Raw genomic sequence first — 13,025 nt, 5'->3', positions numbered from 1 at the left:
AGCATCGGGGTCTAAGTGCAAGGCCGCGGGGCAAGGGCCCGGGCCTAATCACTTACGCCGAGTAGCGACCATTAGCTAGGTAGTCCTTTAGATAACTAAGATGTTATCTTTGACGTATTCCTAGGAGGATACATTAACAGTATACCAAATGGATCCTACCTCCGATATGATCTTACATGGTTATTCCTTATTTGATAGAACTCGAAGTATGTATTGGGATTAGTGAAAGATCTAGCTTTTATTACCAGATTGGCGTAGATTTTAATAAGTTATAGTATTATAGGTTAATACTTGTTAGGCGCGTTACCCGTCAGTTGGATAGTTGATAATCATCAGAGTGATTGTCAAGGTGAGTTACTTACTATACTATGTATTGCAATATATATATATATATATATATATATATATATATATATACATATATATATATATATATATATATATATGTATATATATATACATATATATATATATATGTATATATATATATATATATATATATATATATATATATATATATATATATATATATATATATATATATATATATATATGTGTGTGTGTGTGTGTTTTTTAATGCACTAGTTTTTTATTTATAAAGTCCTATCTAATCTCAACTAGTCTTAAACACAAATAGGCAGTGTACCTAGTCGTGAAGTAATATAGTTTAAGGTAAGAAAGAGTGTCGAACACAGGGAACATGATGGTGTGTGTCACAGACGATATATTGGACCGTTCAGGATCACGGATCGGGTGGGAAAGGTGGCCTATACCTTGGATCTGCCAGATGAGCATAGCCAGATTCACAATACCTTTCGTGTGTCACAGCTTCGGAAGTGTGTCACAGACGAGGCCGCAGTCATCTCTCTGTACGACATTCAGGTGGATGAGAGCCTGAACTACATTGAGAGGCATGTTGCGATTCTAGATAGGAAGACCAAGGTTCTTCGGAACAAAAAAGTAAAGCTGGTAAAGGTGCAATGGCAGCAACGAAGGGGCTCCGAATGGACATGTGTAAGTCCCCAATCTGCTTGTGTATCAATCAGATCCGTTTGATGGTGCGGAATCCCAATCAAACGGATGATGCCAGATCAAATGAAGAAGAGAAGGAGAAGAAGAAGATGATGAATCTTGAATGTATTGATTAGAATGAAGTTCCAGATACAAGATTCACACACACACTAACACACACTAAAACTCCTCTCTTCTCTCTCACTTTCTCTCTCTAGAACACCTTGGGTTTCACACACTTAAGCTCTCCTCTACCTTTATAATTATGCACTCCTCACCCTATATATAGTAGACATGAGAAACATGGGCCGTAAATGGGTTTACGGCCGTAAACCTGTTTACGGCCGTAAACACTGACCGTAAACACATATATGGCCGTAAACACTGAGCTGTTTACGGTCCTAGACATAAAAATACATTTTCCTAGAAAAGCAAAGTATAAACCATAATTTTGACCCAACAATCTCCCCCTTGGTTTATAGCTTTCTTTTCTTAATTGACCCAACAAGCTACCCTAAAAAGTAGCTGGCTTTTCTTGTTAATCTTCATTGGGAGCTTTGGCTTCAACTTTAATCTTCGATATCTTCATGACTTCAAGATGAACATATGAATCTTCAATGAATGACTTCATCTTGAGCAGTTGGGCTTTTCTTCAGAATTTGGCTTTGAACGCACGTCGGGTGAGGAGGCTTCTTGTACTGATTCTTGAAAGATAGCGCTTTCAGCTTGAGAATCTCCAGAGAGAACATCAGAGAGAACAAATCTTCTGGATCACTTCAGCAGGTTCAAGATAGCAGCAGACTGATTGAGGAGGCTTCAATGCAATCCGTCACATAATCTTTAATTTTAGCTTCACCTTGCTTCTGGGGTTGAAGGATTGAATGTCGAAATAATAATCTTCATTTCTTGCTCCTTCGAATACGAATTCTTCGATGATCACGGATGAAGCCTTGGCTCAGAAATCTTCGACACAAACTCCATGAGTCTCATTTACACCTGAATTCACTTTTCAAGACAAAACAAAAACTAAAAGAAAATTTAGCACACAATATTTTTGAGTTTTTGATTTTTCTGAACAAGAAATAAAACAGAAATAACACTATTTTTGGATTTTTTAATTTTTCTGATTTTTTTTTTATTTTTGATTTTTGATTTTTTTTGATTTTTTTTTTATTTTTGATTTTTTTTAATTCTCCCCCTAAATTTGTGCATAGAGGAAAACTATGAACAAATTTAACAAAAACAAAAATATTTGGGATCAAAGTTGTCAAGCAATCCAATATCGTTTATCAGCACACGCCTGCATGTCTAGATCTGGTCAATCACCGATATTGTGGTCCACTTAAACACAAAGGATGTTGACAATTTGGACAGATTATAAGTGACAAGTCATTGTGATATATATTCCTAAATGGACATTTAGCTGACGACGACCAAGGATATTGTTGTCCACTTAAATTAAGCAGCAAGATCTACAGACAACCTATTAAATGATTCAATGTTAGATGTACTAGAACATGTTTCCCACTTCCTGATATACCCCGGTAATCAAGAACTTCCAAAGAACTCCTTACTTTAGGTGAGTATTCAATCATTAAGAAAGAAGTCAGATATAGAAGTGCATATGTTGTATCCCAGGCCGGATGTCTTCCAATCACACAGAGGGAACAACATATGACTAACATAAATAGAGGGATTGAGAGGTAGAATGTTGCATATGTTGTGTCCTAGGTCGGATCTTCTGATAACGCAGAGGGGACAACATATGGCTAACAGATAGAAAGAATTTCATACATAAGGAGGTGCGTAGAATTAGAGTTGCATATGTTGTAATCCAGGTCGGATATGTTCCAATCACGCAAAGGAAGCAACATATGACTAACAGATAGAAAGCAAGAAAATAATTTCCTACATACCTACTTTATCAGAACCCCCCAGTTGCCCTATCAATATCGGAATGAAGGACATAAGTCCATACATCAAGGAAATGTTCAGCCACAGTTCTAGATAATTAACTTTTAGTGTATCTCGCAGGTTCCCATGTTTATCTCACTGCTCAATCTACCTGAGTGTCGTATGGTCAGTCCAAATGAAACTATCTAAGTCTATATTGTCTAGTCCTTTCATGGTCAATCAATGTCTAGTCCATTTGAATCCTTTGTGCCTACCAGCACATTGAATACAGAGTCTAGACAATTTGGCTTTAGTGCATTACACGAATTGCATATTGCCCTTTAGCACTAGACTTCATATCACTTCCCAATAATAACCTACTAACAAAAAACTATTAAGAAATTGAAAAATTTTCTTTAAAACGAATCAGAGTAAGATAAACTCAGGAGTATAGATAAGAAAACGCAAACCGTAATTCACCGATTGAATTTGCATCCAGAAGGTCTGAGAACAGCACACATAATCTCAGAACAGATCCGAAAATTCTTCATGTCATTAAGCACTAACCCCATGTGTGATCCCTTCTTTTCTTCCTTTCCCGCAAAGGACACATACTCCCAAACAAAGTTATGAATGTTGTATAGTTGAGAGATGTCCCCTATCATGTGCCTGGAACAGCCACTACCAACAAAACGAAGTCTGATGATATGCCTCCATAGCTGCTCCGACACAGAGCAGGATTAGTTGGTCTTTGGAACCCAGTCTATTTTGAAATTGGGTTGACCTTTGTCATCCTTGCATAGTACTCTCTCTTATGACATGTCTTGCTTATCACAAACAGAAGATGTAGAAATATTAGAATCGTTAGAAGATTTGGGAGAGTGAGCCTTTGGAACCCATTTGTAGTTGGGTTTAACCCATTTCTTTTTCGATCTGATGGGTGGCTCAGTACTTGCTTTTGATCTTGATGTCGGCCGTTGAGATGACTTTGACCTAACCGGTCTTTGTTTCACTGGAGCATCTCTTGGATTGGGCTTCTTGGCCGACATTCCCTTCTTGCCCTTGGGATTCGGATTCTTGGCCTTGTGGGTTTGATTCTTGGCCTTCTGCACGTTCCAGTCACCATTGTTTGAACGTGACCTTGAGGGGTTTCTTTTGGAGTATCTCCCTCTTGGCGCGTTCTGCCACCCTTGTGCATAGTAGGGAACGTATGCACGATTCGGACAATTTCTGGCAATGTGTCCAGGTGTTCCACAGTGAAAACATGTATTTTTCTTCACTGTGAAGTTGTTTCTTCCTGCCCCTGGTGGCGTATCCTTGCATTGTCTCTTATTTTTCCCACAAGCACAATTACAACAGGCACTCTGTTTCACTGGAATTAGTTGCCTGTATTTCTCAACAGCAGGTTGATCAGAAGCAGCTGAGTTCGAAGCAACATATTCAGAGCTCAAGGAGATGTTGGTTTGTTCAATGGTTTCTCCTTGTTCTCATCTTCTGCTACTTTACCTGCACATGAAGTAGAAGCATTAGAATTTTCAACCTGAATACCTCTTGAAACAAAACCAGCTGGTTTGCCATATTGAAGATGTGCCTCCCTGTCAATTTCTTCCTGTGTCGTAGGGATGGATGTGTAGTTATGATTGAAAGGTGGAGGAACACTATCATACCTTAGACCCTTGTTTTGATTATCTTTGAATTTTAATTGGGTTTCAAATAAGGACTCGACTGTCTTACTTGACGCAGTATAATTTTTGAAACTAACATCTGTTTTTCCACACTTAATTTTCAAAGCGTCAAGTTCTTCGGTTACAGCATCAAGTTGTCTCTTAATATAGTCATAAAGTTCACATTTTTCACTGTATTCTGTCTGAATTCTCTTAAAGTCCTTTATTTTTGTCTCTAACTGGGCCTTTAGGGGTTTTTGTCCTTTCCTGAGTTGATAACCTTCATATCTCAGGTCCTCAACTTCCCTTTTTAGCAAATCATTATGTTCACGAAGAAGTTTAATCGTAGCTTCACATGATTGAGAACATGAAACTTCACATGATTGAGAACATGAAACTTCACATGATTGAGAACATGAAACTTCATTGACCAGAAGGTTTGCGGAACTCATTGTTTTTCGACAATTCAAAGCATCAAGTTCTTCAATTATATCAGCAAGACTAAGACGATTGAGTTCTTTTGTCTTCTTGATGACAGCCACGTTCATATCCCACGACTTTGGAAGTGCATTCAGCAGCTTTTTATTTATCTCAGATTTAGTCAATAAAATCTCAGCTATACTCATCTCAGTAGTAAGTGTAGTAAATCGCTGCAACTGAGCTTCCAGGGTTTCTCCGGGGATATAATCGAACATGTTGAAATTTTGTCTTAACATATCCTGACTCTCTTTCATGTCTTCGTAGACCTCAAAAGCCATTAAAAGCACAACTAGAAGCCAAAATCAAACTCAAAAATCAAACCCTTTGACTACAAACCTCAAAAGTCAACCTTAAAAGTCAAATTTAAAAAGTCAAACTTGAAAAGTCAAACCGAAAAGCTAAATTTGAAAATTTAAAAGTTAAATGAGAAAGTCAAAGCTTAAAGTCAAATGTCAAAATTTAAAAGTCAAAGTCAAAATTTTAAGAAAAAAGACAAAAATAAAAGTCAAAATTTAAAAACTAAAATTTTTTTTGGTTGAAAAAGAAATTTTAAAAATGAAAGAAATTGATTTTTGGGGTTAAAAGTGTCAATTTTGCGAAACTGGATTCGAAAGGGAATGTTTTTGAATTGGTAAGGCGCGTGGGATTTGAAAGCAAATGACGAGGGTTCGAATCCAGGCACTCCAAAACTCCTTTTGATTATTTTCTGATGCTGTGAAGACAATATAAGCAAAAAATGGAAGATGCTTAACGTATTTCTTGGTAGTTCAACTTGTAAGGAGCTTGTGTCAAGACCTAGAGGTCTCGAGTTCGATTCCTTATACCCCTCAAAATCCTTTCCTTCTTTTTTTTAAGTGTACACGCTGAACGAGCAAGATGCTGAACAAAGATGGGCTGTAAACGCGGGCCGTAGACTCCGGCGGAACCCTAGCCGTAAACGCCGCCGCCGCCTCGCTGGTTACGACAAAAAACAACGATTTTTGCCCATTTTTGCTTCAAAACTCGATCAAAAACCCGTTTTTATCAAAAACACGAAGAACAAACCCCCCCTAATTTTCAGAGATCTATCCAAAAACGCAGAAATTTTTCAAAAATAAGATCAAATAAGCTCTAGATCTGACAAAATTGACTGATACAATCCAAGCTCTGATACCAATTGTAAAGTCCTGAATCTGCTTGTGTATCAATCAGATCCGTTTGATGGTGCGGAATCCCAATCAAACAGATGATGCCAGATCAAATGAAGAAGAGAAGGAGAAGAAAAAGATGATGAATCTTGAATGTATTGATTAGAATGAAGTTCCAGATACAAGATTCACACACACACACTAACACACACTAAAACTCCTCTCTTCTCTCTCACTTTCTCTCTCTAGAACACCTTGGGTTTCACACACTTAAGCTCTCCTCTACCTTTATAATTATGCACTCCTCACCCTTTATATAGTAGACATGAGAAACATGGGTCGTAAATGGGTTTACGGTCGTAAACCTGTTTACGGCCGTAAACACTGACCGTAAACACATATATGGCCGTAAACACTGAGCTGTTTACGGTCCTAGACATAAAAATACATTTTCCTAGAAAAGCAAAGTATAAACCATAATTTTGACCCAACAACATGGGAGCCGGAGGATGAGATGCGCGACCACTACCCGGACTTATTTGGGTCGGAAGACTTCTAGGACGAAGTCTAGTTCAAGTGGGGGAGATTTGTAACATCCGTTCCAGGTATTAATTTAATTTTCTCAATTTTAGGGTTTCGGTGTTGGGAATCGACGAGTTGGGAGCTCCGACCCGTCGAGTAGAGGCTATTATGTGGACGCGGGGGTTGGGTACTACTCGACGAGTCGGAAGGCCCGACTCGACGAGTAGGAGCTGTAAAGAGAAACCCTAAGTTTTAGGGTTTGCACCCTATATAATCTCCTTAAGAACCTTGTGGCTGACCTTCCATCAGCCTCCAAACCCTTAGAACGACTGTGCTAAACCCTAACCCCCATTCTCTTTCATATTGTGAGCTGGAGTGATTTGTGGAGCTTAAGAAGAAGGAGATAGTGAGAATAAGGAGAAGATCCAACAAACCAAGCCCTCACTTTTGAGCTTGACCATCTTGTGGACTGTTGTAAGTCTTCAGGACTCGATTTTTATCTTAGAATATGGCTAGATCTTGAGTTTACCCTTCATTTCCTATCATTCTTGTGGAATGCATGCATGGGATTGATAAAGTTTACAACTTTATGGATCTCCAGGGCAAAATAGTCCCAAGGTGGGCTAGATCTAGCTTTTGGTCAAGCAAGGAAGCCATGCAAGGGTTTTTAGAGTATATTTCCCTTTTTGGCCATTTGTACTTAAAGGCGTGCATTGGACATGCATGTCCATAAAGCCTCCATCTTTGGAACGTTTTGAGGACTAGAAACTCTTCTGGAAAGGAGGGATTCTAGATCCCTAGAGTCTTGGACCACTAGCAAAGCTTTTGAGCTTTCTAACCTTTGATAAGGACCTTAGTGAATTTGGAGTGGTTCTAGAAGGTAAAGTTGGAAACTTTATCCTTCTAGACACCTTAGGGTTTCAGATCTAAGCCCTGGAGTCCCTGCATTCAGTGTATCATCATAATGAGCAAACAGGGAGGGGGACTCGACGAGTTGCCCTGGCAAATCAACGAGTCGGATTGGATTTCCCCATTCTCTGGATATCAAGTGAACTCGTCGATTTGATGAAACAACTCAGCGAGTTGGTTAGGGTTTGTGCAAGTTTTCTGGACTCTGTAGGAACTCGACGAGTTGCTAGATGCACTCGACGAGTTGGGGTCAACATGGACTGTTGACATTGACTTTGACCAGGGTTGACTTTGAGGGTAATTATAGGATTATGACAAGTTAATCTTATGACATTTATAGGAAGTTGAGTTGGAGTTGTGCGTTGGAACTTATTTGGATCTTATCTTGTCAACACAACATTCGTGAAAGGTGAGTCTTCTCACCATACCAATGGGTCTAAGGCACCAAGGTCGGCCCATTCTAAGTTATGTGGATTGTTGATTGATTATGTGTTACTTTAGTATGACATTTTCATGGAAGACCCCGGGGGGTTCCCGTAGCATTCGGTATAAGACCTTGGAGGGTTTCCATGGCATCCTAGTATAACTGCATGTATAGTTTGCATTATGTCTTGTTTGGTAGTGAAGACTTTGTGGGGGTTCCCAAGGCAGTAAGACCATGTGGGGGTTCCCATGGCAGGCAGTTAAGACCACATGGGGGTTCCAGTGGTACTAGGTGTAAGACCCTGGAGGGTTTCCATGGCTTCCTTATATGTTGTATGCATGGCTTATGTGATATGTGTAGCTTTATAGCTAATATGTTATGTGTTATGTGGATTATGTGTGGGGTATGCTCTGGAGGACTCACTAAGCATTAGCTTACAATTTGTAGATTTGTTTCAGGTACTTCTAAGCCCAAGGTCAAGGGCAATACTTGATGGCGTGGCGTGCACTCTCTCAGACATTTTTATGGGACACTCTGATGTTTTGAAATAAAATTGTAATTGATATGAGTTTTGGAAACAATTGTATTTGGATTTCGCGGTTTATGGAAATGTGTTTTTGGCTAAAACCAAAATGAAAAATTTCTTTTAAAAATTGGGTCGTTACACAAAACCCAAAATCCATAAAAGGCCAAGTTATCAAATTACGGTTATACCCTTGGGCTCTGAAACGCCATCAAACACTCAGACTACTTAGACTTCAACACCCTCATCCAAAAAGGGCTAACTCCTTCCTTCCCCAAGGACTAAAATGATCTAATTACAACCTAGGGGATGAATTTGGAAATACATGAAAACCGGGGTGTTACAACTGTTGGATAAGGTGTCTAAGTCCATAACTTATTTGATATATACTTGACCCGACCCGGCATGGTCCATTTGGGTTGCACTTCACCCGAACTATTTATATGGATAACATTATGAGAAGAGTATATTTGCGGCTTATTAATATATTATAAGTTATAATATATTAATATGAAATTGTATTATTTAATTAGTATTGGTCTTAAATTAATTATAAATTAATTTAGTGATTAAATGGTGACTAATTAAACATGGGCTATTATATTTATATAGTGTGGGTTAACACTCATTATGGTAATGGGCTAAGCTTATATGGGAGTCCATGGATGATCCATGGAGCTCTTAACCCATGGATCCTTGGAAAGGAAAAGACATGGGTTATTAGGGTTTACCCTAATCAGGTGCACTATATAAACAAGCTTGTGATGCAAGAAATGACACCCTAAAAGTGTGTGTGAAGAAAGGTGGCCGATTTCTAGAGCATAAATATACTCTCTCATAAGTTTTCCAAGTTTGTGGTGATTTGTGATTTCCATTTGAGGCATTCACATTATTGGTGCTTGGCTCTCAAACTCCTAAGGAATCAATTCACAAACAAAGGTATGTAATTCATCTAGTTCTTTTATGTTTAAAAGTTCCTCATGCCATGCTAGATAAGTTATAAACCTTGGAAAACAAATTTTGCATGTATTTTAGACAAACATAGATCCAAGGTTTATTAGGGTTGCATGTACACTTAGGAAGTGTTAGAATGCTCAAAACCCAACGGTGGTATCAGAGCCTAGCTTGTTTGTTGATACTTGATGCAAAATTGTGTTAAAAATCGAAATTGTTTGCTGTCTGAACAGTGGACTCGCCGAGTCCATGGGGGGACTCGACGAGTCCAAGTGAAAATTCATCCTACTCGTCGAGTAGGTTCGTGCACTCGACGAGTAGAATGAACTGACAGCAGATTTTCGACTTTTGTTGCTGGAAATGGAGTAGAAACATTACCCTAAACTGTTTTGGTGTTTTAAAACCTGTTTTAGATGGTGTAATGTTTATGCTAATCCATTTACAATGGCTTATATCAAAATTCCATGATTTTATGTGCTCATATAATTCTTGAAATCTTGATGATCATGTTCATGTTCTTATGAGTTTAGAAAAATGATAGGAATTATTTGCTGAATTGTTTATCATTAATTCTTGATCATTTATGTGTTTTTATGGAGTCCATAATTTATCCTCAAGTTATGGATATCCAAAGGTCACTTTCTTTTAAACACACATTTAAACACATAAGTTACATAAAAATGAAGAGTCTTCATTTTTATGAACCATTAACTCATAAGTTATGAAATGAAAAGTTTTGAAAAGTTTCAAAACTTGCCCTCAAGTTTTGGAATTTATAAAGTTACACACACTTTAATATACTTTAATTCCAACCCTTAGAGTTTTAAAAGTTAAAATTCAACCCTTATACTATTTATAACATTAATGGTTAATTATTATATATATGTATAAGATCAAGTCGTTTTACCATTAGTAGGCCTCATTCACGAAGCCGGTCTATAAGGGGGTATAAGGTTGTTGCCTATAAAATGGCAACTTAATGGGTGTCCATTCTCACCCACCGCTTCCTTGATCGGTGGAGGGTCGTTAGCCGAACGGGTAGGACAATGACTTTAAATTCTCATTAAAAGTATAATGAATATTTTAAAGTAACTAAACCTTTTATAAATCCCCAATCTTAGTTACTTTAGGAAAATGTGAATATGGTGCTAACCCATGAAATTCACACTTTGTACCTTACCAAGTCGTTGGTGGAGCGTGTGTGGTTAACCAGCACACTAACTTGGACTAGTAAGGATCACGAAGGGTGACTTAATGTTTATCATAGATCGGTGGAGCGTGTGTGGTTAACCGGCACATCGATTAGGTGATAATATTAACGGTACCAAGTGAGTTTGCATGGTTATTCACACCTTGTTTTGTGATCCTCGACATCCCAGTCACAAAACCTGAAGGGCACAATCGAGATTGAAACATGCCATTGAAAGTTCAATGAATCTCAAAAGATCTAGGAGTTTCAAATCCAATTAAAACTTAATAATTTATTTCGTTTTTCATGGTGGAAATTGGTGAATCGTCATTCACCTACCTTCAAATATTTTATAGCTTGGATTACGGCATCCCTCTTCCAAGTTATAAAATATTGTGTTGGGTCCTAGCCTTAATATTTCATATTGGGTGTTATATTAAGGACTTAAAATCAACTTATCTGAATATCTCACATTGTAGATGTCTGGTTTAGACAACTGTGATCTTCCCAAATCTCATGGAAATCATACTTCTCTACCTCCACCTCCTCCATTTATTCTCCCTGACCCACAAGCTCGAAGACTTGAAAAATTCAAGGTCACTCAAGCCCTACTAGCAATGAAACATAAGGATGGAAGACCTGTGTGCACTCATGTCTTAGGAATGAAGTCACACTTTGACAGGTTGAGAATGTTGGGTGTCGTTGTCCCAAGGAAGTGGGCTATTGACTGGGTTCTTCAGTCACTTCCAGAGTCATATAGTGAGTTCATTCAGAACTACTATGTGATAAATCACGACATGACCCTAATAGATCTATCTTATTTGCTTGTTGCTGCTGAGTCAGAAATGATGTGGCGCAATGGTCAAGCAAATATGGGTGGAAGGTCTATTTCTCAAACTTCCATGGACATGGACAATGGTAACATTGGAAGTCCAGAAAAGCCTTTTCTTCCCAATGGAAAAGGGATCGGCCTTGGTCGACCCTGTTGACCAAAAGGCAAAGGGAAAGGCTAAGTCTGTGATAATCTCGTGTACCATTCCCAAAGAGTCTATATGTTTTTATTGTCATGAGAAGGGTCAGTGGAAGCGAAGCTGCCCTGAATACCTAAAAGATCTGAAAGCAAGTAGAAACAAAAGGTTTGACTCTGCTTCAGGTAAGTCCACTCTCTAACTCTGTTAAGTTCCTTATTGATGATTCTTAATACAAAATGTGACTCGGTTACATTTTGGTGTTTGGCAGGATCAAGCAAAGGGAAGGACACTTAAAGAAAGAGTATGATGAATCTGATCGCGAAGATGGATTTCAATCGCATGGTTCGAAGATCGGATTCTTGAGCTGCTACATAAGAGTTATGATAGATTGCTAGAAGATATGTAATAGCATAGTTCTCATTTAAAGTTGCATTGTAAGGAAAAGGTTTTTCCGCATTTATAAATAAATAAAATTTTGTTTTATTTTATTATATCTCCTTGCAATGACATTTTATGAAAAAATGATGTTTGTATGGTTCTAGCAATAATGGAAATGTGCATTTGATTCTTTCATTAGTGGTAGTGTCTAAATTTATCAAATAAGGAAAGATTCTCATCACCCAAGGTTACAATTGGACTGAAACTTGGAATCATGCAGGTTGTATTGCATGATGAATGAGAATTTTCATTTTTGGAAAGTTAAGACTAATTCCCTGACCACATGTATTTGTGAGACAGGTGAAAGACTAAAGGATCGGGTACACTGGGTGTGTGCAGGTCAAAGTCCACCACAAAGATCGATAAGACTATTCGTCAAGATTTACTAAAGTTTAGTAAACATGGTTGTACCTACAAGTTGAAGTACAATTCTGAAACATTGGAAACGTTTCAATGTATGGCTGGACGAATGGGAAGAATCAAATTGGGCAGAAAGATAAAAGTTTCTCAAATCTGAAAAGATGAGAGAGTACTTTAGTATCTTGTTTTATGATCATCTTAATGATTAAGAAACCATGTCACAATTCATCCTCTAAGGACATCTTAGTGCATTTTATGGCTAAGAAGAGGATTCATGAATTGTTGGAATGGTTAAAATAAAGAAGATGAATCATACTTTGTTCCAAAAACAAGTCTTAGAGTCATACTCCAAGATTGTAACTTGAGTGACACATCTTAAAGAAGGTTTATAACACTTGTCAAATGTAAGAGTAAAATGTTTTCTACTCTTGTACATTTGAAATTGGTAAGTTGTGATGTTTTGGATAAAACAAAGACCAACTGACATCAATTGTGTGAAGTGTTTATCTTGATAAAGATCCGCACTGACTCTTGAATATTTGTTTGGTTGTCAAGGAATG

This window comes from Lactuca virosa, chromosome 1, assembly GCF_052849685.1.
Source record: "Lactuca virosa cultivar CGN04683 chromosome 1, Lactuca_virosa_CGN04683_v6, whole genome shotgun sequence".
Lineage (NCBI taxonomy): Eukaryota > Viridiplantae > Streptophyta > Magnoliopsida > Asterales > Asteraceae > Lactuca > Lactuca virosa.
Note: the sequence above shows the minus strand (reverse complement) of the source record.